At 40.0% G+C, this 26,413-nt stretch overlaps 1 long non-coding RNA gene across 2 annotated transcripts; it reads left to right on the forward strand.

The window, feature by feature from the left end:
- Window positions 1-11,064: 11,064 nt before the first annotated feature.
- On the forward strand, window positions 11,065-21,351 carry LOC103061316 (uncharacterized). 2 transcript variants are annotated; one of them, XR_456752.4, is made up of 4 exons: window positions 11,065-11,196; window positions 14,016-14,167; window positions 14,551-14,908; window positions 15,991-21,351. It is a non-coding gene; the product is annotated as an uncharacterized LOC103061316 (long non-coding RNA). The 2 variants fall into 2 exon arrangements; XR_015795855.1 differs by lacking the exon at window positions 15,991-21,351 and having other exon boundaries at window positions 14,551-15,938.
- Window positions 21,352-26,413: the final 5,062 nt, after the last annotated feature.

The raw sequence follows: 26,413 nt of genomic DNA on the forward strand, positions 1-26,413 counted from the left end.
ATAAATAGTTTGCAAGACCTCCAGAATAAACAGAAGCTGCTGTGTTTACACAGCTGAGGGTTTCCAGGGAGGGAGGGAGGAAATACATGGGAGAGGGAGGGAAGGAAGGACATGGAAGAGGGAGGGAGGGAGGGAGGGAGGGAGGGAGGAAGGAAGGAAGGAAGGAAGGAAGGAAGGAAGGAAGGAAGGAAGGAAGGAAGGAAGGAAGGAAGGAAGGAAGGAAATCCAAGTCACTAGGCAGAATTTTAGAGTAGACCCAAATTAACAGATATATCTGTGAACTTTAATTCTGTCAATGCTCAGTGAAATAAAATAGTGCATTATTACTGATATTTTAAATAGTACGAAAAATAAAAATAGTCACTAACAGAATATATAGTCCACAAATCAACAGAGTTTAAAAATAAAAACTAATAAAACAGAGCTAGTAAAAGAGAGGTGGGCATATTTCTTTATGTACAAGATGTCTAGATTAAGAAATGTAATAATCATACTGAAGGGCCTTTGCATGTGTAAATTTTTAACTCAGACATAACTTATTAAGCAATTGAAGACCATTGCAGCAATAAACGCCGTTGGATGGAGGAGATGATGGCATGGCAATTATAATGCACAAGTAGCCAAATATACTTATAAGTTCATCAGGTGTTTTCTTGTTATTCCTATCGTGGACTTCCAAAAAGAAGAGGAGAAAAATAAGTTGAATAAAAGAATGTAAAAAAAAATCTGGTGAGTTAAGTTAAAGCCCAACAAGACCTAACTATTCTAGCATTTGGTTCCCAGATGCAATGCAGAGCCATTTCTGTCATCAGACAGAGTGACATGATTGTGAGATGACTGGGGGTGGCATCTTCCCATTCTGTTCTCTTCCATTCCCTAGGCATTAATCTGTGTTTCAGAACAGGAATATGTATGGCATACAATTTGTTTTTGAACTCTAACTAGCCTATTATAAGATTCCAATCCATCCAGCTCTTCCATGAGGACCTTATGCAAAATAATAACTAGTAGAAGAACTACACTTGGAACTTGTACATGAGCAGTTCAGGACTAAAACTAAACATAAAGAAGACCAAACTAATGACAACATATAGAACAACTAGCCTTAGAATTGGCAATGAAGATATCAAAGTGATGGATACTTTTTGCCTTTTAGGATCAACCATCCTAAAGGAACAAGCAGTCAAGAAATACACCACAGACTAGCACTAGGTAGAGCATCCATGAAGACCTTGGAAAAGATATTCAAATGCTGTAATGTGTCTATACCTACAAAGATCAGAATTGTGCAGGTCATGGAATTCCCTGTGAAACAAAAGTTGTTCTATGGAAACTAAAGTTGGACTTTGAAGAAGCAGGATAGGAAGAGTATTGATGGTTTTGAACTTTGGTATTGGAGAAGACTCCTGAGGATACCATGGACAGCCAAGAAAACAAACCAATGGGTCATCAAACAAATCAACCCAGAATTCTCGCTTGAGGCACAAATGGGCAGGCTTAAATTATCCTATTTCAGACACCTTATGCAAAGACCTAGCTCTCTAGAGAAAACTCTAATGCTGGGAAAGGTGGATGGAAAGAGAAGAAGAGGATGACCAGCAGCAAGGTGGGTGGACTTAGTTGCACTGTTGGAAGACCTGAAAGACAGTGGAGAGTACCCTGGAAGCATCTGTGAGAGTTGTTTTGAAAAAGCCTCTAAACTCTTCCTTCTATTTTGCTGCTGGATCAGCAGGCCTGAAGTGCATTCAATGAAGAAAAAAACTCCTAGCATATTCTAGTGTTTCTCCCATAACTGAATGAGAGCTGAGAGGTAAGGTGTATGGCAGACAAGCCGGCACTCCAACTGAAACAGAATTAAACTGAATTAAACTAAACTAATGCCTGTAGCTATGAGATGAGTGCACATGAAAGTGAGTTCCATCCAGACCTGAAGCATACAGAAGGGAAATAAACTTGATTATCTTTATCTTGCAATTGGAGTTTCCCATAGTTAGTGATGCAAGATCCCTGGCTTCCTAATAAGGCCTTGTGATTTGTGGGGTACACCTAGAAGCACAGTTGTGGTCATATCATTTGAGGTAGGGCTTATTGTTGATCCTGAGCAGGTGGTATTTAAATGACATTAAATTTCCTGGACATAGTGTGTAAAAATCATAGTATGGTTGATAACATGGTTTATGAGCCTCTTCAAATGTTCATAAAAAGAACTTGTGGAAGGTAAATGGAGGGACAGTGGTTAGTCTCCTCCTTCTATTCCTTGGGAAGGATGTAACTTGGTTAGCAGAACACAGCTACAAACTGCCATGGGTCTGAGCACCAGGGATTACCACCTTCACTTGTAGAGCTTTCACCTTAACTTGAAAAAGTCAGAAGTGGAGGATCAGGTCTATCCTTGAGTTCTTCTGGAAATGCCTGGCAAGGGGATTTGTGTAATATTTTAACCTAGTGGTAGCTCATGACTGTACACAACCCTTGAACCCTTTTTATAATTGTTGGAGCAATTCTGCAGCTACCCAATGAACAACTTCTATTGGTGCAACTTCTATTGATTTTTAGTGGGAAACCATTTAAAAAGAGGAGAAACAGTAGTGCTAAACTGTGGATATTCTTCATATACTTTAAGTATGAACACTTCCCCCAACCCCAGAAAGGTTTGAAAAACCAACCCCAATGGAACAATGCAATTCCTCTTGTGCAAATAATCCTGGGCCTCAAAAATAAAGTTGGACCTCAATGCTCAGGAAACAATCCAGATAAGAAACATTTTAGAAGCAATAGTCTTTGGAATTCTCACAATATTATTGCCTATATTTCACTTATGAGATACAAATACTCACTACTCTCTTGATACACCCAGTAAGATTTTGCAGATGTAAAGTCTTCTGATGGGAACAATAGGCCCATGACTATGCTCTGCTTCATGAATATTTACTTATTTATTGCATTTTTATTCCAGCTTAATTCCATGGGTCTCCTCCCCTTCCCCATTTACTCCCAATAATTCTGTGAGTGGGTTATGCTCAAAGCAAGTGACTGGCCCAACCACATCTAGTAAGCTTCAATCTAACAGCACAAGCCTTATAATCTAACCATCACCCCACTCTATTTTTTCTGCTAAATTCTGCATGTTATATTAGCAAAAGTGAATTTCTAGCAAGTGGCTGTGTGCGTGTTGCTTCTAACTTATTAAAATGCTTAGCTTTTTGAAATGCAAGAAGTTTCTTTGGTGTGGTTTGCTTGCTTGCTTTAACAAGACCACTGCTCTCTCTGAAATCTCCTTGAAAAAGCTGCTCTTGGGTAATCTTCTCTGATGAATTTTCCTAGAGTGCTATGTAAAATTGTCTCCATTTAGTGTGTCGATGGATGGTCAGCATCTTCCTTGTTCTTCCAAGAAATCTTAACAGATTGTAAGTAGCTGACTTGTCACTGATTCCCATGCCAAATGAAAGCTGTCAATAGACTTGTCAATAAAATGCTGGGCCTATTGAATGGCATAGGCATTCAGGGGTCACCAGTCAATGAGAACTCTCCATGAGTGATGTCGGAAATGAACACTTTCAAATACAGGCAGCAAAGTGAGACTCCCTGAGGAGGAATAAAATGACTCAATTTTCAACCTCTTGCTTTGTCAATTTCCCCTTTGGCTAGACGAGGGGAAGGAGGGGAGATGTAGAATTCAGAGAGTTCAGCCTCTAAACATCTCTGAGATAGACGCAGTTAAGCTGCATGTGAAGACTCAATCGGCTGCCTATGGGCAAACAGAAGCTGTTCTGTTACAGAGGCATTGTGAGGTCCCAGGAGAAAAGCCCTTTAGCTATATGGAATTTTTTAGGGAATTGGTCCTGGGGATAAAAAGTCTTGGGGACCAGGAAATAGCAACAGCAAGGATTGGCAGCTGGCGCTGGAAGGGTCAGAGTGTCCAGCAATGTCAAGAACAGGATGAAAGGTTAAGAAAGGAAGGTCAGGAAGGAAACAAGACAATCCTCAAGTCTGCTAGGGAATTGACTTTGAGTCAACATGTGTGCTGGTATGTGTTTTTGAGATTCCCTAAAGAACCAATAAGCCAGCTGGTGAGAATCGTTTGACTGTAACTTGGTGCATCCTTAAAAAACAGATCCATATTGAACAACTTCAATAGGTGCATATAAAATAATAACTCACCGCTTTGAGATGCTCCCAATAGTGAAGCAGTATAAACATCACTTAAATAAATTATCTAGCTACCCATGCATCCATCTCAGCTTTCTTACAAAGCACCATTAGACATGGTGTTGTTATTATTGGCAAAACCGTGCTGTGGCTTTGGTCAGAAGAAGGAATACCAAGTGCCCTAAAATATCAGAATAAGCAATTTTGGGTTTTGAACTCCTTTGAGTTTTGAACCCCTTGTCTTAGTTTAGCTCGCTGGCTATTACATACTGTATTATCTCTTCTTCCTGAAGATTTCGTGCATAGCCAATTACTTTAAAACAACAGATAAATAAATCAGCTTCGATGTACTTACAGTGGAACCTATGCACAGCACCACTGGACAAAATAATAGCAGCATTTGGGATGTGTGCAATGTATGTATGATAGTGCTGGTACCTAAACAGTTCAGGGAGCTGTTCCTGGGAACTGGAACCAGAGAAAATGAGGAACCAAAAGTCTAAAACTGGAACTAGACAGCAAGAACAAAAAACTGAAACATACAAAGAAATGGATTAGGTCTAGGAAAGTTTCTGTTTGGGCTTATCATTGTGCTGGCCACATGAGGATGGGAAAGGAGTGATAAAAATTAATTTTCCTTAGTGTTGGTAGCTACAAATTAGACAATTAGGTTGTTTGGCTTTGACATAGTCATACCACTTCCAAGAAGAACAAAGCAGCTGTTCTCAGTGGGATCTTGAAGTGGACCAACAGAGATCTTTTATTGCCCTCTGATCTACTTCCAAGCTTTTTGAGGGGAGTTCAGGCTAAAATTACAGAATTGCTGTGACCACTTTCCCCTGGGTAACCATAGTTCTTGCTCTGGGCAATTATTTTCCTATGGACAAGAACTGATGAAGTTTGGAAGGAATTTGACTGACATTCATAATTCACAAAAGCAACATGAACATTTGGGCTTCCTCGCAAAAACATTCATGTGTTGAGGTGCATGAGTGAACATTTCTATCATAGCTTTCTGCTGCAACTTTTGCAGGCATCTAACCCTACATATAAAAAGAGGAAAAGATGGGGAGATACTCCATTTTCCAAAGAAATCTTCTGTTAAGAGACCTTGGGAGTTGCTTCATGACTTAACTTAGATGCCAATGTGTTACCCACATATTACCGGCCTGGGCTATGCTACTGGTTCATAGAGAATGTGGGATTCCTGCTGCCTCATTAATAACAAATATTTTCTGTGCTAATTACACTGATCTTCCCAGAACATGGGCTGAGTGGTGCTGTTGGTCATCACACAAACACCATAGTGCCTACATTTTTGCCCTATTCCACACCAAACACAGTGAAGTAGAAACAAATATTCCAGGAGTTTGGTTCCATTCCACTCCATTTCATTTCTTAAGGATTCTTCTACTCTGCCCAAGAACCGAAGTTTATTGGCTAAATGACAGAGCTATTTAAAACATTAACAGTTTTAAAATATATATTTAAAAAAACATAAAATAATAAAATGCTGTTGATAAACAGCAAAGGAGAACTGTGCAGCATACTAAATCTACTGCTCTGGGACAGAGCAGGCACTTAAAATTAAACTGATGGCAAAATTAAAGAAATGTCTAGGAAAAGAGAAATCTTTTTGCCTGTGGCACGGGGAGGGGGAGCATTCCATAGCCATCTCCCCCTTGGAGAGTTTGGTTGTTTTTCTTCTCATGGTCCCACCAATTGCCTGCAGAGGACCCCCAAAAGTATGCAAAAGATTGATCAGGTTTCCACCCGAATCATCAGAAGTTTAAGGAAAGGGAGGGTTGAAAGTGATTGCAATCAATTCCTTGGTGCAATTACTTCTAATGTAAAATGGCATTTTGTTTGACCTTGTGGGCCCCGAATGCAGCCACTTTCCCAACCCCAGGTCAGATGATAAAGCAGCTGATGGCAGTAAGGTAGGTGGAGAATGCCTATCGACAGGACCTCAGCTCCACAGCCAGTGCAAGAAACAATTTGCAACTAAATAAAAAGGATTTGCAAATATTGTACAGAATACATGTTTGCATCCACACAGCTATTAAGCCCGCTCATATCGTATCAGCAAACATCATGTCAGCTTGAAGAGCTTCCTAGTTATTTTTCCCCCTTCTCTTCCCCCGTGAAATGTTTTTCAATGCCTGAGTGAATCAAAATGAATGTAAATGAGGTTTATTAAGTCAACCCCACATGGCTTTGCATTGTTGGCGTTTGTAGCCTGTGACAGGTTAGTTATTGCAATTTGAGGGAAATGTCACCAGCACAGCAGTCTACAGGAGAAACTTTTTTAAAATTATAATAATACTAGTGCTGTGACATGGGGCTGCTGGTGCTCTTTGGGAATCATTTACACAAACAGAGGACATACAGGGAGGCTGGCTGAAAAACAAAGGAAACAGTGGACTTAAAACTTGGCAAATGTAGTTTATATAGCAATGAGTTTATGCTGTGTTGTAGAAAGGGGTGGGCATCAACTACTATTAACTTCCAAGGGAACATCTGTGTGGTGTAGTGGTTAAGGACTTATTTTCCTGTATTCCATTGGGAACAACCCTCAGTGCATTTTGATGAACTGCTGATGCTAGCCTCAAACAAACTCTGATAGCCCACAACTCTCCCCAGTGAAACACTTAAAAGAAATGAAAAAGTATGCCTGAAAAAAAAGTACGGGACAAAGTTGTGTACAAACAGCGGAAGTTATATTTTTAGAAGCATCCACATCAGTGAAATGTATATTAAAGCACTCCAAAAATGTATGTGACAAAGAATGATAAGGAAAAAAGAACATCTGTGTCAACAACTGCATAAATAAAGAGAAGATATATACTTTGAACAAACAGAAACAGGAACTAGATTTTCTGTGAGACTTTAAAAAAAAAATCCATTAGACCAGAATTTTACTCTATGAATGCAAATAGGGACAAGGGAAAAGAATCTCATTTCCAATTTCTACTTGGAAACTCACTTGGGTTAGTGATTTAATTGTAAAATTAAAAGGAGTAGGCAGCTGATAGGCAATGCATAAGCAGTATCTACCACTGCAACTGAGGATGGATGGATGGATGGATGGATGGATGGATGGATGGATGGATGGATGGATGGATGGACAGACTGACACACTACATAACATTTGTGTTATATTATATTATCGTGGAGTGTTTATGCAGGATGAAGTTCCTGCAGACCATGTTTTGACTTAATTCGTTATGTCAACATTTATTTGTTGTCAATTAATAACAGAAGTAAGAAAAGATTAAAATGAAGGATGAAATGCAACTGGAAATCATATTACCTACTTTGCATTGTTTCTTTAATCCATAGGAAGTAAATTGTTTAGAACAATGCTAAGTTATATTGAAGGTTTCTTAGCAGAAGTGCTGGTTTCTTAGCAGAAGTGGAGACTGGCTCTCTCACACTGATGGATATTGCAAATATCTTTTTCCTCTCATTCCTCTGGGTGGAACATTTATTGGTTACCAGCACTTTTTACCCCTTCTCGAAGCAACAGCCCCTTTGTGCCATGCCAACCTCAGGTTGAACTCCAGAAGTCAAGGTATGTGGTAAGAAGGAATGTGTTATTGTTGCCAGGGCTTCACAGTCCAGGTCCAGCCAAAAGTGGCCTACAAACCCAGCCAGAGTTTCTACTAGCCAGTATAAGGAGGTATGGATCAGGGAGGACATCAAGCTGTGGACCTGCTCCTTCAGATGGAGAGCAACATTACCCAGAGCAATCACTTTGGCAGTCAATGTGCTGTTCATGGGGCTACCTTTGAAGATGGCTCAAAAATAGCAGTTGGTACAAAATGTGGCAGCCAGCATTTTAATGGGTGAAAGCTGATATTGTCATATAACACTAATTTTCTGGTCACAGCATTGGCTATCAGTTAACTTCTAAGCCAATTCAAAATGCTGTTATCACCTATAAAATACTATATGGCTTAGTTCCAAGAGACCTTGGGGACCATCTCCTCCAGGTAGTATCTGCCTGTCCCATGTGTTCTGGAAGGGAAGGGAAAGATTTCAGGTGAGAGCCCTAATAGCTCAAGAAATGCAGAGGTGTCACAAGATTAATTTGGGGTTTTCACAGATGCCATTTAAAACGAACATGGTTGTTTTAAGGAATAAGGGTGCTACACACTTGACACTTGCCTATGAACCCAAAAGATGTAAACCAACATTGCTTCAGGAGAAGCAACAGTTGCAACTCCTAGATATGATTGTGTCAGATTAAGCAGTAAAGTTATTTGCAAGAATATTATCGATTTGTAAGAATATTGATATTGTTGTAAAATGAGGGGAAAGAAACCTAGAATATTATTTACTTCAAGTAAACTGTTTAGCACTGCAGGCCCAAGCGACTCAACAACTTCCTTATACCTGTTTCTGCTGGAACAATGGCTTTCAATCTGCCTGGCAAAACACCCAAGACACTTAGCATATTTTAGCTAGGTCAATATTAGATAGAATATTTGCAAGATGTCATAACAGCCAGATGAAGTTATTTGTCCCCTGCAGCTATCACTGTCTGAAAGGTGCTTTGGGTTCACTGGCAAGGGAAGGCAAAATTCTGAGTTTGACAGAAACTTGTTCTGGTTTTGCATACTTATTTCTCCGTTAAATCATTTCCAAACCACTAAGCCATTTTACAAGGCCAAAGATAAACATCAATTGCAATTATAGTGGGGGGGGGGGGGAAAGCCGCTTTTGAGGTGCAGGCCAGAAACACTGAAAATGTATCCATCCATTTGCAGGCTTTGCTAAGTACTTTGCAAAGTGACAGTGAGACTTTTCAAATGCTGCCAGTTCTGCTTTAACTGTTTGACAGAAAGATGATATGACAGGAACTAGAAACATGGACACAAGGAGATTTGGCCAATTATAAACTCTGTCAAGTATATAAAGAAGTGTGTCCCCCACCCCCCACCACACTTTACTTTAATTGAAAATGTTGGATTGCTAGTAATTTCAGACATCAATTCTTAACACACACACACACACACACTTCCCTGGGATTATGTTGTGATAGGATCCAGTCTGCAGATTTAGATCTATGCATATTCCCAGGTAGCATTAAAGCAAAACTTGAACATCACTTTTATTTAATTCTGAGTGAATAAATACACATATAAAATCTGTCTCTTTTCCAAGTGAGTTTAATTTGCAGAATGAGTAACCCTTTTTATGCACTATGTTCTGGTCACAATTTCCTTTGTTCTGGAGTGGCCCCAAGACTTGATCCAGCAGAGAGGATTGTTAATGTTTGCTTTGTATATCTGTCATGGCACTCTGTGGGCAAAGGAACTCTCTGCCATAACTCAGGTCAAACAAATTAAATTAACTGCTAATTGGTTAATTGGCAAGAGGCTGTGCATAGCAGCTAAGAGCAGATTCAGCGGGAATGCAGGAAGGTTCTATTTACAAGTCAGGAGAACTTTCTTCCAAGGATGTTTGTTGGCAGGACTAGGGACTGGAAAGCTAAGTAAGAGACTGATAGTAATTCATGAGCTTTTTGACTGGCAAATTTAGAATCATTTCTGGGTGTTAGAAGCACGGCTAGGATGGATGCATGTCCCATTTTACAGAGGATAGACTTTTACATGAAAGCTATCACACGACATGTTGTATCAAAGCTAAGAAACCATTAAGAAAGGAAAGCAGAGGATTGGAATTTGCTCATTCGACACTTAAACCTGGACAGAGCAGGAGCCAAGTCACTTGGTTCCCACCTTTTCCAGTGTGATGAAATATATCGTATTTCTGCTTGAATTGTTTTTAAACAAAGGTATGCATTTGGCCATGCAATTTTTAAGCCAACCCATATAATCATTTCTCTGTTTTCAGGGGATTATGCAATTTCTTTCTTCTGGTGATGCATGGATAATAACCAAACTGAGGGCTGAGCAACTAAGTATTTTCCCACTTTTCACAGTATTTAGGGCCAACCCAGAAACTTGAATCAAGAAGACCTGAATTAGCTTTTGTGCAAAGTATCTTTAGATATTTTGAACTCCAGTTTATAGAACTCCTAGCTATACACAGTACCCAGTAGGAGAAGATCGGCTTGAGGGAAATACCAGCTGGTAAGAGATCACTTAAGAACATCAAGAACCTAACTATGCATAATTTGGTATGCAGTGTACAGTACAAACTGAAAGCATATTTAATTCTTATTGACTAATGCCTCTTCCTCTCATTCTGTAAGAAAGTTGAACATATCAGGAAAGAGCCTTGGAATCACAGGGATCCATTCCTCATAATGATTATGCCAAAATTATGAAATGTGCATTGTGATGTCCCATTGCAAACTCTGCCCTTTTCTACTTGCATCATGATCATCACTGTCAACCCTCTGTGGATGTCTATGCCTGGTATGTCCAAGAAAAGAGTATGTCCTTAGAAGACCATGTATGGCAAGGTTGGGCAGTTGTACCCTACAGACTTCAGTTTGCTACCCACTATCTCTTTGAAACTACCAGTCCCATCCTGAGTAAGTCGGGAGGAACTTTTATTTACAGTCAGTCCTGTTTTAAAGGAATACTATGCATTCCTTTTGATATTTCCAATTTTTGAAAGGATCATCTGGCAATGCTCCTTTGGATATAAAAGCTGTTTAAAATCGATCATAGCAAGGAAGCACCTGCTAAACAACTTAAACATGCTGCATGTCAGACTACAAGAAAACCCAGTTTTGAATTTCTATAAATACAGTTCATGTTTCAGTAGCTGTCAAAACCAAGATTTCCTTCTCTGTTTCTCCAACCTCTTCTCAGCTTTACTTCCACTTCACCATGATGTCCCCAGATGGCGCTCTACCCACCAAAATGCCAGCAACAGACCTGTGAAAAAATTATCTTGGTTTGCCTGCCTTTTTTTAAAGAGTCATTGAAAGGATCATGAGTTTGCTTTGAAAACACAGAGTTACAAAAACCTCCTTTTGCAGCCAGAACAGCAATCCAAATGCTTCCACAGTCAAATATTCTACCGTTAAGTTCAACATGGCCCTTCTTTTCCAGGAACTGGCTAAAGGTAGGTTGGATATATTAAAAGAAATAGTCCTTTAAGTACTATTAAGGAAGTGGTATATCTTTTGTCTCGGTATAAATACAAGTCTGTTACCTCAATGTGAAACCAAAGTTTGTAGGAGAAGGCACCATTTTCTGAGGTCAAGCTTATATCTGATTTGAGTTGGCAGCGAGAGTATAGATCGAATTACTCTCAAATATGTTGGCAAACTCCTACTCTAGACATCATTTCAAACCAGAAATGTCATTGAAGCCAAAATGGGGGGTGGGAGGTGGAAGAAAGAGCAAAAAAAGAAAGAGCAAGGTTTTGTTCTGGTTGTTTTTATTTATGTTTTGTGATGGAGAAGCAGGCTTACTTATGAGGATTGGTGAACCATTATTCACCCAATCCGTAGGTAGAAAAAATAGTTGCACAGAATTTATGATAAAGGAAAGACATTTGTTTAAACCCATAGGCAGCAAATCCTGAATGACAGAGATCTGGGAATTTTAAAGCCAACATATAAATTATATAAGGTCTTTTTTGGTGTTGACCTTTACCCTCAGATGCATCCATGTTCTCTTAGTTTGAATTTGTCAAGTGCAGGCATCATAGAAGTTTACAAAATGCATCCATCATGAAGCTAGGCAAGAACATTATTATTTCTTCAGTATGACATCAAAACAAGGAACCTCTGGGTCCCATCTGAACACAATGGCTGGGATCACATGTCACACTCAATACATCTTGAAGTCACTAAGGTCAGGTAAAGTGGCAATCTGGTACAAAATAAATGAAGGAATGGAAAGTTATGGCAAGTTGTTTCCTGCTCCAGTTCTGGAATTAATTTAAGAAAATCACCTGGTTAATATGTAGATCTAGAGTTGTAAAGAATGCAGAACAAAATGTATGAAGGGAAGAATAAATGTGGATGTAGTAAGGAAAATCTCATTATCATTAAATATACTATTTTTGTTAATGTCCATATTTCTTTTTCATTTATTGTTTCCAAGCTTGAATTCTAAATGTTACTGGATTACAATGTCTATCATGCCTTGACATTTAGGCCAATGATCAGGGAAGAATAGTACTGTAGTTCACTAACATCTGGGGCCAATGATTATCAACCAGTGTGCTAAAGCTTTTGGAGGCCTGTGTAAGAAAAAATGCATATATATAGCATAAGGAGAGATCAAGTCTTAGTAGATTTCTTCTATGCCTTCAAATGGAATCCAATCATGTCGGCAACTTCCTTATGCTTGTTACTAAATACACAATTCCTTCAAAAGCCTTCTTCTGTGCTTCATTTGACTTCACTCCTATATCAGAAGATATTAAAATGAAGAAAAGGTGTATAGTTCAGTTTGAAAAGCCCATATTATGCCCATAACACAATTCTTTTAGTGAATGTTTGGGGCCCGAAGTGAAGGAGGAGGAAGGCAGAGGAGGAGCTCATGAAAGTTTTCCAATTGTTGTAGCCACCCTTCCTAATTCTTTTCTCGGAGCAGAAAATAATTCTTCCACTGATCTCACTTGTGGTCAGAGCTCCAAACAGGCCCATCTGTCAACAGGCTGATTTGGTTCAGCAGGTGCTGGTTGTGCAATCACTCATTTGAGGCTAATCGGCTGGCGGCTGTCAAGGGTTATAGAGTATTTATTGAGTTTATGTCAGGTCCAGATGACCAATAGCTGGCAGCCCCTGGATTCCCACTGACATTGATGATATTGCTGAATTAAACTTGGAGGGGGGGATGTCAATGGAACTTGCTCGCAGCTAGCAATGGAGCCCTCACAAAGACAATGCTGACAATGGCAAACTGACACTCTGTCTTGTTCTCATCGGACTCAGGCTCCCTTAAATAAAATATTATTATTTTCATGGCAACGTCAGCCAAGAAGCTGTGAATCAAGTGCCCATGAAATATTTAGCAAGAGAAACCAAGTCAACTGACGGGAATGAGACTTGTGTCTCCTCAGCAGATTTACTGCCCATTTGCTGGCTGGTGATTGAGGGATTTCCTGCTTGATCTTTAGAAAGGAACCCAAGGAATGACAAATTGAGTCTTTATTGCTCTGGGGTAAGGAGCGGGGGTGGGTGGGTGGGGGGAAAGTTACCAGTGCACACACACACAAACACATCCCTCCTAAGGGCTCCAGATTAGGCTAAAGAGAGACCAATTAAACATTTGCAACTCAATAGCTATAATGAGTGCATTAATTCTGACAGTGAAGGATATGTTGGCCATGTGGAACTCTTTTTTGATCTTTAGTAGAATAAACTCATGGGTTCGCCATGATCCCTGCTATATGAGCCAGCTCTGTTATTTTGTTGGTTTGTCCCAAGTATGTCAGAAAATGTTTTCTTTGTGTTTGTGTGTTGAACCGCCTGTGTTACCATTTCCCCTTTTCTCTCTCTTCTGTCTCCTGTTAATGCAATCAAGGCTAATTTGATGCAACAGATTCTCTATTTAGTGTTATCTTTTTGGGATTGTGAATATGCTCTGTTTAATTGAAGCAGCACGTTGTGTATTTTATTTTCTCGTGTTGAGATGTTTCTGTAACCCTGCAGAAAAAGGAAGAAAAGGGCATGATGATTTCTGTTTCCAAAAACCTCCATGGTTTTAATTGGAAGCAGTTTCTTTTAACTGGAAGTATGGAAGACTGGAAGGACTTATCATCTATGAGAAGACAGCAATGCAATTCTTGGAGTTTGGAATAAAAAATTGGACAGGTAGCTGACAAGAATATTTAAGCAGAAGCCTCAGGCTGGGAAGTTTGGTATCTTAAGAGCTTAGCACGTCTCAGGGAGTGCTTTTATCTGTGAATTTTTTTCTGCACTTTAGGATGGCCATGTGTTCTGCTTTTGGGATGACGATCCTCTTTCGAAGAGTCCTTGATTCAGAGCATTCAGATATGGACTCAGGGGTGTACAACTTCCATCAGTTGAAGGGCCACACAAAGCTTTCTGTGGCATGTCAAGAACTGCATCACAAACGTGAGTAGGAATTATTTGGAGAAGGGAGGTGAGAATTTTAAGGATTAAACTCTTCCCCCGTCCTGCAAAAAAACAAAAGTCCCATATATTGTGAATACTGGGGGATGCAAAAGTGGTACTGGAGGACACCAAACAGCCCCACTCTGGACTATTTACACACCTGCATTATTTGAAATACAGCATGCCAACATCTTCCTTGCAATTCCTCTGGAGTCTTCCTTCCTGACAAAAGCTGCTTCAGGTCTTCTCTCTTATTCTGAGGCGGCTTGAAAATTTCTTTCATATTTCCCTTACTGATACTTTTGATCTTGCTTTTACTGTGGGAGGGGAGAGAGAGTTTTGTTGCTGGTAATGTTGCTTTCTATTATGTCTCTTTCCCCCAGCTGAACTTTTCTTGGCTGGCTACAGTTCCCAATCTGACAAAAAGCGAATTCTGAAGATGGGTTCCCATGGAATTTGATGGAATGGTGAGACTCAAGGACTGCTGTAAACCTCCGGTGACATGACTATATAAGAATGGCAGCAATTTCACACCCACTTTTGGCCAAATTCCACTCCCAAGTGTCTCACCGAAATTATCTTCTCTTATGAAAGGAACTTTGAAAGCTTTTCTCTTTAATCAGTGTATGAGGAAGAAAAAAAAATAGGAACGAATGCAGGTACTTTTTCCAGCATGGCACTATTTTAAAGGACTACATAGTCCAGATCTGGACCATGGATAAAGAAGCTGAAGAAGACATGGTAGGTGCCTTGAAGATACTCATCTATAGTTAGCCCCTCAGTAATGGGAAGAGCATGCATAATGTTACTCTGGACACAGTCTTTCCCCACTAGGGCATAAATTGTATTTTATATACTACAAACATCATTTTAAATCAAAACTAAAGGTCCTTTAACTTAATGGGATATGTGATTCCCACACCTTTTTTTGTTGTTTTTCCACTTGACCAATCAATATGGACATTAAAAATCTTTACATGTCTGCTAGATATGTTTCACCTTTCTAGATAGGTTTCACCTTTTTAAAAAAGCTCACTGTGTTTATCTGTTTGTTAGTACCTTCCAGTTAGCCCAAATGGTACATTATACCGCAACAATTTTTGAATCAGGGTACCTAAAATTCACTAACTTAAAGAATGTGTAAAAAATCCAGGGCCATGACTCCCGTGGAACTGAAATGTCCAGGATGTTCAGAGCAGGTTTATTCACAAAGTTGTGGCTGTTGCAGCATCCCTGTGGTCATGTGGTCGTGAGCTTCCCACAAGCAAAGTCAATGGGGAAGCTGGCAGGAAGTTGGAAGTCGCTCCTGTTCCCACTGTAGTCATTCTGTTTCTGTTCAGCTAAGGAAATATTGACTTATTATTGAAGTTTGTTTGCCACTACAATTATTTTTCTATTTATGATATATACCCTTAGATGATCACAGGACCGTCCAGCATAGGGGTAAAAAAATACACGGTCAGCCTAAAATTTAATATTCATTCTGGTCACATCAGACTGCACTACCTTTCTCTCAAAGGATGACCCAAAGGGTCACAGGTTGTCTAGTTTACTCTATATTTTGCAATGGACAAGCTTTAAGTATAAATTCTCACACTTATGGACAACAGATTGATTGACTATTTATTTACTTCTTGTCAAAATAGCAAATACAATCCAGCCAAGTAAAAACAAGATGCAACCTTAATACAATTATGGGAAAAATAAAAATCCAAGAATTTAGTAAAATGATAACAGCCCATCTGGATTAACTCCATTTCAAGAGTGGGTCTTACCTGTAGACAAATCTCAAAAAATTTTCTTTTTTGATTCTATGTCTCTAGTTTTACAAGAAGTCAAGGAGGAATCTGGACCTGTTATTCCCCAGTCCTAACTCTGCAGCTGAACAACAATAATTCCAGATGGGATATAAGAACCACTGTACTCGGTCCTCAACGAATGCAACTCTCACCGAAACCAATGAGTGGTCAGAGACAAGTAGATGTATTGAAAAAACAGTAGTACACAGCTCTAAGGCACAAAGAAATAGCTGGAACTAAATTCCCCACGTGCTAAACCCCTATTTAAAGTCCTCTCATTACCGCCCCCCCCCCCCTGATCATCGAATCTGTCCTGCACAGGTTGTCGGGACTCTCAGATTTCCTCCGTTGCCATGCCCTTAATCGATCTGGAAGATTCGGAAATGGCTTATCAGCGCCCAGCAGTCCTCGCTCTGACCTCCCCGCCATCTGCTGGAATGGCAGAACCGCAGCAAACGAAGCAGTCGTGCGAAGGAGTGGTCGCGAGGATTCTGACATGGGATATGATTCTCAATGGCCCTCTTCCTTGCCACTAACCCATTTTCTTGTCTATCTGCACAACCTCCCAGAATGAGAGGACATTCTTATTTTTATCACTGCATACAGGAAGAGTATGTGATGCTGGGAAAGATTGAAGGCAAAAGGAGAAGGGGATGGCAGAGGATGAGATGGTTAGATAGCATCACTGAAGCAATGAGCATGAAACTGAGCAAACTCAGGGAAGCAGTGAAGGACAGGAAGGCCTGGCGCAATATGGTTCATGGGGTCACGAAGAGTCGGACACGACTTAACGACTGAACAACAACAACAGGAAGAAGCAATGATAATCAGAAGAAAGAATATGGGTATATGCAATTTTTTGAGAGGACTTTCTACAGGATGATAACTCTCAGCAGGTTCTCTGTGATTCCTACCTCTGCAGCAGACCCGACTAAGACCAGACTACACAGGAGCTCATTTCTTAAACAGAAGCACTTTTTCCAGTTCTGAGAAAAGTTGTCTGCTAGATACTTTGGCTTCATCAGGCAACTATAAGCAGGTTATTTTTTCCCCCTTCAAAATAAAAAAAGGGGGGAGCTTACATCCACTTTCCCCATGCAGATCACATTAAAACAGGAGCATAGGGAGGGCTGTCTATTTTCCATTGGAAAATTGGCATAGTGGCTCTGATTTTTGCATTTCTCAGCATGCTTTCAGTTTCATCTCAGCCACCCTCTTTGAAGCCCCCTTTTCCAGTGTGTAGTTGCATTTCCTTCTATGCCTTGAGCCTGTGGTAAAGTGCCCTGCTGTTAGTAATTGGTGGCGTTTTATGCTAATCTTCATTTCCTCCCCTGTCAAAATGTTGAACTGTCGCTGCTTGATTCACAAGCTTGGATTGCCAAGTTTTCTTTGCTATAATGACTTCCTTTTTATCGAAAGCACCTGGTCACTCCTTAGCTCATGACTAATTGTCCAAGGCCATCTGATGCTGAATTAATCCATAATTGCTTAATCTATCTATGTCTCCACAGCCAGCAGGTGGATCAGGGGGAGAAGGCACTTTACAGAGATCAATCACTTACAATTCATCAAAGCAATATATTGACACCCAGGCCTCTGCCTGATTCCCAGCTGAGAATGTGATGATGCTGAGAGACTGGATCTCCCAGAACACTAGTCTGCTGGCACCTCTGTTGATTTTCATTCATTGAGTGGACACAGAGATAACGTTAAGCTAAGGCTGCAGTTGCATTTTTTACCCCCCAGTGTGTGAACCCAGCTTTCTAAAATCTTTCTTTTAGAAAACTAAGGCTAAAGTTCTCAGAACTTTGAGTGCAAATATCAGAAGAGGGGACAAAGAAGGCAAATATGTGCAAAATTATTGTCAGCCTTGCAAGGTAGCCCAGACAAGAAGCACACCCAGATGAACTAATCCTACTTTATTGTAAGGTTGCATTAACAAAGTCTTGCAAGACTGAAAGTATTTCTCCCCTTCTATCTTTTTAGTGTCCGGAAAACTAGGGAGGGCCCCTTCTGAAATGCTTCCCATGCTTTTCCCCACCTGCAGACTGAGCTGCCTCTTATCAGACTTTGTCTAGGCTGCAGGTCTTCCTCCTGTCTCCCAAGGTCATTCCTACATACATTACAATTTTGGAGAAACTTGGAGCTGACAGAAGAAACATTTTCCTGCACTTTTGGAGGGGCGACATCCTCATTTAGCTTGATGGAAGGGATACTGCTTTTAATGGGGGAGGGGGGATTCAAAAAGGGGAAAATTAAATTTGCATAGAGGTGAGAGCTCTTGCATTCACATTAATTATGAGGTAGCTAAGGGTGTGCATTTTGGTGCTCTGCCTTTCACTGAAAAGTCAGCTTTCTTATGGAAACCTTCTTGACCATCCTTGCATCAGTTGTATCAGGCCTTGCCTTGCCTGAACTGAATCTGCTCACCCAATAAGAACAACTCAAGGGGCCTACTTCAAGCATACTTCTTCATGAGGTTAGGAGGACACAGAGAAGAAGACAGGCCTTTTTGGATGTGGCCCCATGTTGTAGAATTCCTTACCCCCAGAGGTTTGTACAGCACCATCCCTTCTTGCTTTCAATAGGGTGGCAAAAACAGCTTTGTTCTGCCAAGCTTTCAATCTGAGTTGTTTTGCAGTGCTTTTCAGTTTCACTCTCTCTTTCTCTCTGCATGTATTTTGTATATTGTTTTAACTGGTTTTCTCTTGCATTGCTACCTTTTACTCTGTTGTATTCTACCCAGAGTCTATGGACCAAGGTGAGTTTACGTACATATGTACACACACACACACACACATCTTCAAGTCAGTCTTGACTCCTGGCAACTGCCTTTGCTTCCTTCCTAGGGTTGACAGAAAGTGATTGGCCCAAACTCACCCAGCTGGCTTCGTGCCTAAGGCAGGACTAGAGGATACAATCTGATGAGTGCCATTTTCTATTTCCTGAAATGTTTTTGGATATTCCTAAGCAATCTGAAAAAAGGATGTTGGGTGGCAATGACTCTCAGCCCATTTTTTCTATCCTTTTCTTTCTTCCTTTTTTAAAGAATAAGATATCACATTACTGCCACCTGCTATTGATAAAGCTCCTGAAACGTTTTGAGCAATTTTGTCCATATGGAAGCATTTTCCGACAGCTCTAAAACATTGTATGTGTGTAAAATGGATGTACGTGGCAGATCAGATTACAGATTCTGACCAAGAGGTCACATAATCAAGCATTTTTGGTTCCCAGTTGAACTGAGGATAACACATATGGCATATCCATCCTAGATAACACTGTCATCATATACAACATGATGTTTAATTGGCAACTAAGAATGATATGTAACTTTTGACTTTTTCCTATTTCTTGAGATTTTGCAATCAATAACCATTTTTAGTAGCCATGGATTCCACTATGAGGAAGGCAGACCTCTGTCTGAAGCCTTCCTCAGTGTGAAGACTTGTCCCATCCAAGTCAACTTAAAGAACTGAAAGTATACTTATAACAGCATTCCTTCCATAACAACTGGGAATTTTGGGTGCACACTGGAAAGATGAGAAGTTCTTGAGGCAAAGGTAAAGTATTTTGCACTTAAGAGAAATGGGGCTACACCCCACTGCCCATAAGATAGCATTCAGTAATAATTTTTAGCCCCTAATGTTTTGTTTGTTTTGATGGCAAAGAGTCTAGATTTACTACATGGCAGGTAAAAGAGACAGATGGATGAACTGACCACTTAAGGACATTGCTTCACTTCAGCATTTTTTTTAAAGCTATGATGAAAAATGACTTTCAGTTTTTCAGAAAGGTCCTTCTCCTGTGAAAGAAGCTTCCTCCTCCTCCTCCTTCTCAACAGTCTTGAGAATGTTTTTATGGTAATGTTTTTGAACTAACATTATTGGTGGAGGAGAAGGTTTCTACTGACAATGTGGTTTTCTATTTTACCTCTTTGTCTACCCACGTTTCCCAGTATGAAGAGGTCAGTGCAAAGAGTTCCTCTCATAAGAAGCTAGAGCAGCAATGGACAGAGGAATGTAAAATGAAATATAAGACAGTCGTGCATAATTTTTGGTCACCCTATATGTAAATAAGTTCCAGAACACTACATGCTACCCAGGATAATTTCTCTGAAGTTCTCTTCTCCTGTGAAAGAAATTTGGAAAGCAAATTATCTTTCATCAAACTGAATGAGAAAAGGTAAAAAAAGCAAGTGAATTTCCCCACATAGTACTAGGTTTTTCATCCAAATCAATAGAAAACCGTAGGATACTTGAAGGATGAATATCGAGTCTAACGAGCAAAACAACTCTGTGTGTGGAGTCCTCCTTATTATGTACCAATTATATATTTGATGCATAGTTCTACTCAAGCGGACTCCCAAATGTTCCCCTGATATTCTCGTCTAAGTGGAAATAACTGGCATTAGCTCAGTTTCTGTTAGAGGAGAGTTCATTTTCTGTACTGTATAATTTTGGGTAAACAGGTTTTTAAAGCATCTTGGTCTCTTTTTGGTTTGCTTTAAGAAAAAAACGATGGCACAGATAGATGAGTACATGTTTTGTGTAGTTTTCTGGCAGCTGGACATAGCTTTTCACAGTGGGTATTTCAATTCCAGTGCACATAGGACAACCAGAAAGATGAAACTACAATGCTAGTTGGAGCCCCATCTTTTGGAACTTACTTTTTTATTTAAAAATAAAGTAAATAATAAAGAAAGCCCTAAAGTCCTATCAAATGGGAGAAATATAAAATGCTTCATATGCGCTATGTAAAAAAACACAGTTATTCCTGGTAGAATAGGGTCAAGGTTCTCCAATCAATCAAATTAGTAGCTATTATAGTGAATTATAATGTCCGTCAAGTTGCAGGAACTAGAGAAATGCAATCATGTTCAAACTTCTCTTCTTTCCTCTATACACGTTAGGGGAGATCCTTGCATATAAAAATCATTAGGATAGTCCTTTTTATTTCTACTCATAAGGAAGTCTAATTGAGATCAGAAGAGCTTACTTCCAGATAACTGAATATAGAGTTACTATCTATGTTTCTATCTCTACTCACCAATTGTAAATAATTACTGCCTATAACTTGTGTGTCATCTAAAGGATGTAGTGCCTGTACAACTGCAAAATATTATCCATAATTTAATGAACCAATATCACATGAAGAGTTCATTGCCATCTTTATTATGGAATTAGAATGGAATCGAACATGGACATTGTGAAGCATAAACAAAAAACAGAACTGTCCCTCCTTGATTGAAACTCATTATTTTGGGAAGAAGTTAGGATGGGAGAATTATGGAAGTATCCCCCATCAGATGTTAAAGCTGTGCAATTCTTTACAGTATGTTACATTAGCTGTAACATATTCCTTCTTCAACAGTAGCATATTCCTTCTTCTGCAATCACTGAAAATTTGGCAACTCTAAACATTGCATACTTCACTCGACTGTCCGTAAGGTATCTTACTTTAAATATGTTAACCAAATGAGACAAGCCAACTAGAAAATTTGCAATGAATATGTTCCAGGGTTCTTCATAAATATCACAACACAGAATATAGTAGCATATGCTTTCTGCTCCCTAGCTCTACACAGAGTTGTGGTTTCATTGATGTTTTATTATTTTATCAAATTTTAGCAAATTTATATGACCGCCCATTTCACACAAGGTGACACTGGGTGGCATACAACAAAACCAACAATTAAAATTGAATATAAAAACCATTAAAAAAATTAACTAATCAACATAAATAAAATCAAGATTGTGGGAGGGTTAATTAAGATGTCATACATGGTGCAACCAATTCACGGGCTCTCTGCTGTCAGGGGATCCCCAGGCCTGCTGGAAAAAAAATAAATACAAGTTTTGAGGGCTTTCCAAAAGTCCATAAGGATTGGGGCTAATCTTACCTCAGGGGATGATATTCCACAGGGTGGGCACTACAGTAGAAAAGGCTAGTCTCCTGGGTCCCCTTAGCATATGGGACCCACAACATGCCTCTCCTGCTGGACCTGATGGGACAGGTAGAAGTAATTGGGGAGAGTCAGTCCCTCAGATAACCTGGCCCCATGACATGAAGGGCATTAAAGGTCAAAAACAGCAGCTTGAATTGCACCCAGAAGCAAATTGGCAACTAGTGAAGCTCATGGAGCAGAGGTCTAACATGCGTCCTCCTAGGAACACCCATAACTGCCTGTGCCACTGCATTTTGCACCAGCTCCAGATACTCTACAAGAGCAGCCTCATGTACAGCATGTTATAGTAGTCCATTCAGGAGATGACCATGGCATGAATAACTGTAAGTAAAGCCTCACAATCCAGGAATGGGCGAAACAGGCACACAACACAAAGTTGTGCAAAGGCCCTCCTGGCTACGACTACCACCTGCTCCTCAAGCAGGAGTTATGAGTTCAGAAGGACCTTCAGATCGTGCACTGGGTCTGTTTGGGGCAGTGCAGCCCCATCCAGTGCCAGAGATGGTAAAGTTCCAGAATCGGAAAGCCCTAAGATCCAGAAACAGTCTTGCCAGGGTTCAGCTGAAGCCTGTTGTTCCCCATCCAGATGCTCACAGCCTCCAGGCACTGGGACAGGACATCAGCAGCAACACTTGGTTCACCAGGGACAGAGAGGTACAATTGGGTATCATCTGCATATTAATGATACATCACCCCATAGCAACAGATGATTTCCCCCAGCAGTTTCGGGTAGATGTTAAACAGGAGTGGAACAAGCACCGAACCCTGTGGCACTCCACACAGTAGGGGCTGAGGGCAGGATCTTTCCCTCCCAGTCAAAACCAGCTGGTATCAGCCCCATAGGAAGGAAGCAAATCAGCACAGTAAAATGCCACCCACTCCCAAACCCTGAAGCCAATCCAAAAGGATACCATAATCTATGGTAATGATAGCCATTTGAGAGGTCAAGGAGAGCCAGGATGGATGCACTACTCCCGTTCTGCTCCTGCCAGAGATCATCCAAAAGTGCAACCAATGCTATTTCTGTCCCATGCCCAGGCCTGAATCCAGACTGAAAGAGATCCAAATAATCTGCTTCATTCAGGGTCTGCTGAAGCTGATGCACAGCCACTTTCTTCACAACCTTCTCTAAAAAGGGGAGGTTGGACACTGGTTGAAAGTTTTCCAGTGTGTGGGATCCAGTGATGGCTTCTTAAGGAGGGGGTGGACCAACATCTCCTTAAGTGGCGAAGGGACAACCCCCTCTCTCAAGGATGAATTCACCACCACTAGAACCCATCCACATTGCAGCCTTGGCCAACCAGGAGGGACATGGGTCTAAAGAGCAGGTGGCTGAGGTCACGGTCATAAGGACTCTCTCCACTTCCTCAAGCCCAACAGGTTCAAACCATTCCCAGATAATAGGACAAGACTGTGCTCCAGGCATCTCCACAGGACCTGCATCAAGGCTGGATTCTAACTAGGAATGAATCCGAGCAATGTTGTCCAACAGATGCTCTGAAAATTCCTCTGCATGGCCTTGCAGGTTAATGTCCAGGTCCCCCTGGACTAAAAGAGCTCAGGTCACCCAGAACAAGGCCAATGGGTGGCAATTCATAGACACAATAAGGGTGGAGAAGTGTTGACACTTTGCCGCCCTTACCACCACAAGGTAGGCCTTAATAGCAGCTCTCACACATATTCAGTGGAGTTCAACCTTCGTTTCATGATGAAGTTTCTCTAGAGATTGTGATTTAAAAAACAAAATCTGAGGTTCAAAAGAATCCTGGTGACTTATATCAATTGGTTTCTGGAGCATAAGTGAACATACTACAGGAAAAGAGAAAATTTCAGAATTGTTACCATATGCAGGAGGATGTGACTCCTATCCCACAATGTATTTTTGGAACAAGTCAGCATCAATGCCTACTTTTAAAATAATAATAATAATTTTAAAAAATATTCAGAGGCAATGTTAAATGATTGCATTATTGTCTCACACCTGGTTGTCCAACTTGCTGAATTTGGATTCAGAATTTCTTCCCAAAAGCATTCTTTTATAAGGCCTGTTCTCAACCAAATTACACAGCTTGAAGTAATACAGGAAAATGGTCATAAAAATATGGAACATCACAAGCAGAAGACCAAGTACCATTTTCAAATAGGCAGCTGGAATTCTAAGGGGAAATTGTTATAGATTGATCTGGATGGCTTCAAGAATAAAAAAGAAAAGCAATTTAAGAAGGCTAACTAGATAAATTGGCAGGAAGAGAAATTTAATTATCTAACTTTAACCAGCAGGAGACGGACTAAGATTCCTGCAACTGGTCTGGCTAGTCCAACTATGTAGGTCTCTCTTAAATGTTATTACCATTTTCAGTCAATTTCTCTCATTCATCAGTATCATTTTGCATTTTCTTTTTTTTTTCCAGAGTGTTAGCTATCTCACCCAATTTTGTCTTCACTGCAAATCTGATAAGCACTCCCTTTAGTTGAATGCCCAAATTATTAAAATAGTAGTAGAGATGATGATGATGATGATGATGATGATGATGAAGCAGCAGCAGCAGCATATTTTGGTTTACAGTATTGTGTAATCTCACAGTGTTTACAAACTATGGTTTCTGGCATAGCATGATCTGCGAATTCAGCCAAATATTGTTTGATAAGCAAAATTTGGTTAAATAAACCATAACTTACTCTGATGTGTGAATCAAGCTTATGTCTGAAACCAGCCCATTGTTTTGACATTGATTGCTTATTCTTTTAGATTTTTAAGATTCACTTTGACATAAAAAAGCTTTTAACTGTATTATCAGCAGCAGAAATGCACGTTTGACATGATTTACTATTTTAAGCTAATGCTAAATTGGATCTTTTGTATACCCTGTTTAAATACCAACCTGGAGTGGGGTATTTCTCACTGGAATTAATTTTATGCTGTGAAAAGTGTTTGCCATTCTTAAATGTAACCAAATGCTTGCTGCTATACATGAAGGAGGAAATTGGAATATTCCACATTATTTACGACTGTGCCTGCCATAACAGAGATTGTTACGTATTATTTATTTAGCTGTTATGCAGCTATGTGTATGGAAAAAGAATTTTCCTCCGAAGGTCAAGATAATTGGATGGATTTTCAGAGAACAGAGTCTTCACTACCTACAAAGTTAAAGAGTGGGGCCCCTTCTCCTTATCTTTGGCCCCAATACACTGGAGCTTTGTTTAAAACCTTATTCCTGTTCCACTTCTAGGCCATTATGCTAATGATTACTGCTGATTTAAAACAGGGGTAGTGATAAGTTACCCTTTCTCTGAATAATTTTTTTAAAATGTTTTACACCAAAATTAGGTTACTAAGTCACTGCCACCTTACATAAAAGTGCTCACCCACTGCTGTGGAGAGTTCACGTGTGGTTCCTTCTGAAATTCTGCCTTCTATTCTTGCAGCTCTCAGAAGTCAGTTGAGTGCTTGGAGGACTAAGCATGGATCTGATTCTTCTTCATTGTTTGGCTAATATTTGTTTCCATACTGGCTGCTTTCACCCTTTTAGGTCTAAAAGATATATTTCAATCTACATGGAAGAACCCCATGTACCAGCTTGTTTTAATGTCTTTCCCACCATGTTAACAATGAGCAGATCTCAGAAAAATATCATTTCAGCAATTTCTCTGCCTTTGTGAACTGGTGAGATGGGATGGCCCTCCTAGCCTTTCCATTGTGATAAAGATAATTGAGAGACATGGATTATTCCATTTTTAAGGTGCTTTCTAGGCAGAGAGCCTGTTTTGGGGGTTTCTTATCTCTAAGGTTTGGTCAAAAGTTGTAGTAAAGGTTTGTGCCATTTCTCATCTTGCACATGTCCCACCAGTTAACAAAAGGTCCCTAATTTTGGTAAATTAAGGTCCCTAATCTTGGGTAAAGATTTGTCTCTCATTTAAATTTTGTTTTGGGTTCCATGTTACATACAAGCTGTTTTGGTTTCCTGACCGTTCTATATTTTTCAATATTCTATATGCTGGTCTTTTGACTTTAGCAATTTAATAATGATAGTCTATTTTTATCTTCCACCACTTCCTTAATGTCTGAAGTTCAAAGAGATGTTACCTGAACCATAGTGTGAGTCAGCACATGCTCCTGCATTGAATCATCTACCCACATGCTTAATCTTAAGGTGGCCCATTTGTCACTGGATACATAAAATCACTTGTCCATCCTTTGAAGCCAGCTTTTGGGTATATAGGCTGGTGCTTGTTCCCTGTGCTTCTAGAAGAGCTGAGCACCATTCTGAATGCAGCACAAGTGCTTTGATGCTGAAGTGTTCAATTTCACTGTGCTGAGCATCCAATGTGATCCATTGAAAGGGCACTGTCCTTCAGGCCTTTCAGCTGAGCTGACAGCTGCCCACTGATTAATTGACAGGTTAAAAAGATTGATTCCACATGTCAGAGCTCTAACCCTGCCAGAACAATGTGACTGTCAATTGGGCTGTAAAACAG

Source organism: Python bivittatus, unplaced genomic scaffold, assembly GCF_059951505.1.
Source record: "Python bivittatus isolate LINGU-HERP-01145 unplaced genomic scaffold, Pbiv_v1 ctg000320_np1212, whole genome shotgun sequence".
NCBI classification, from domain to species: domain Eukaryota; kingdom Metazoa; phylum Chordata; class Lepidosauria; order Squamata; family Pythonidae; genus Python; species Python bivittatus.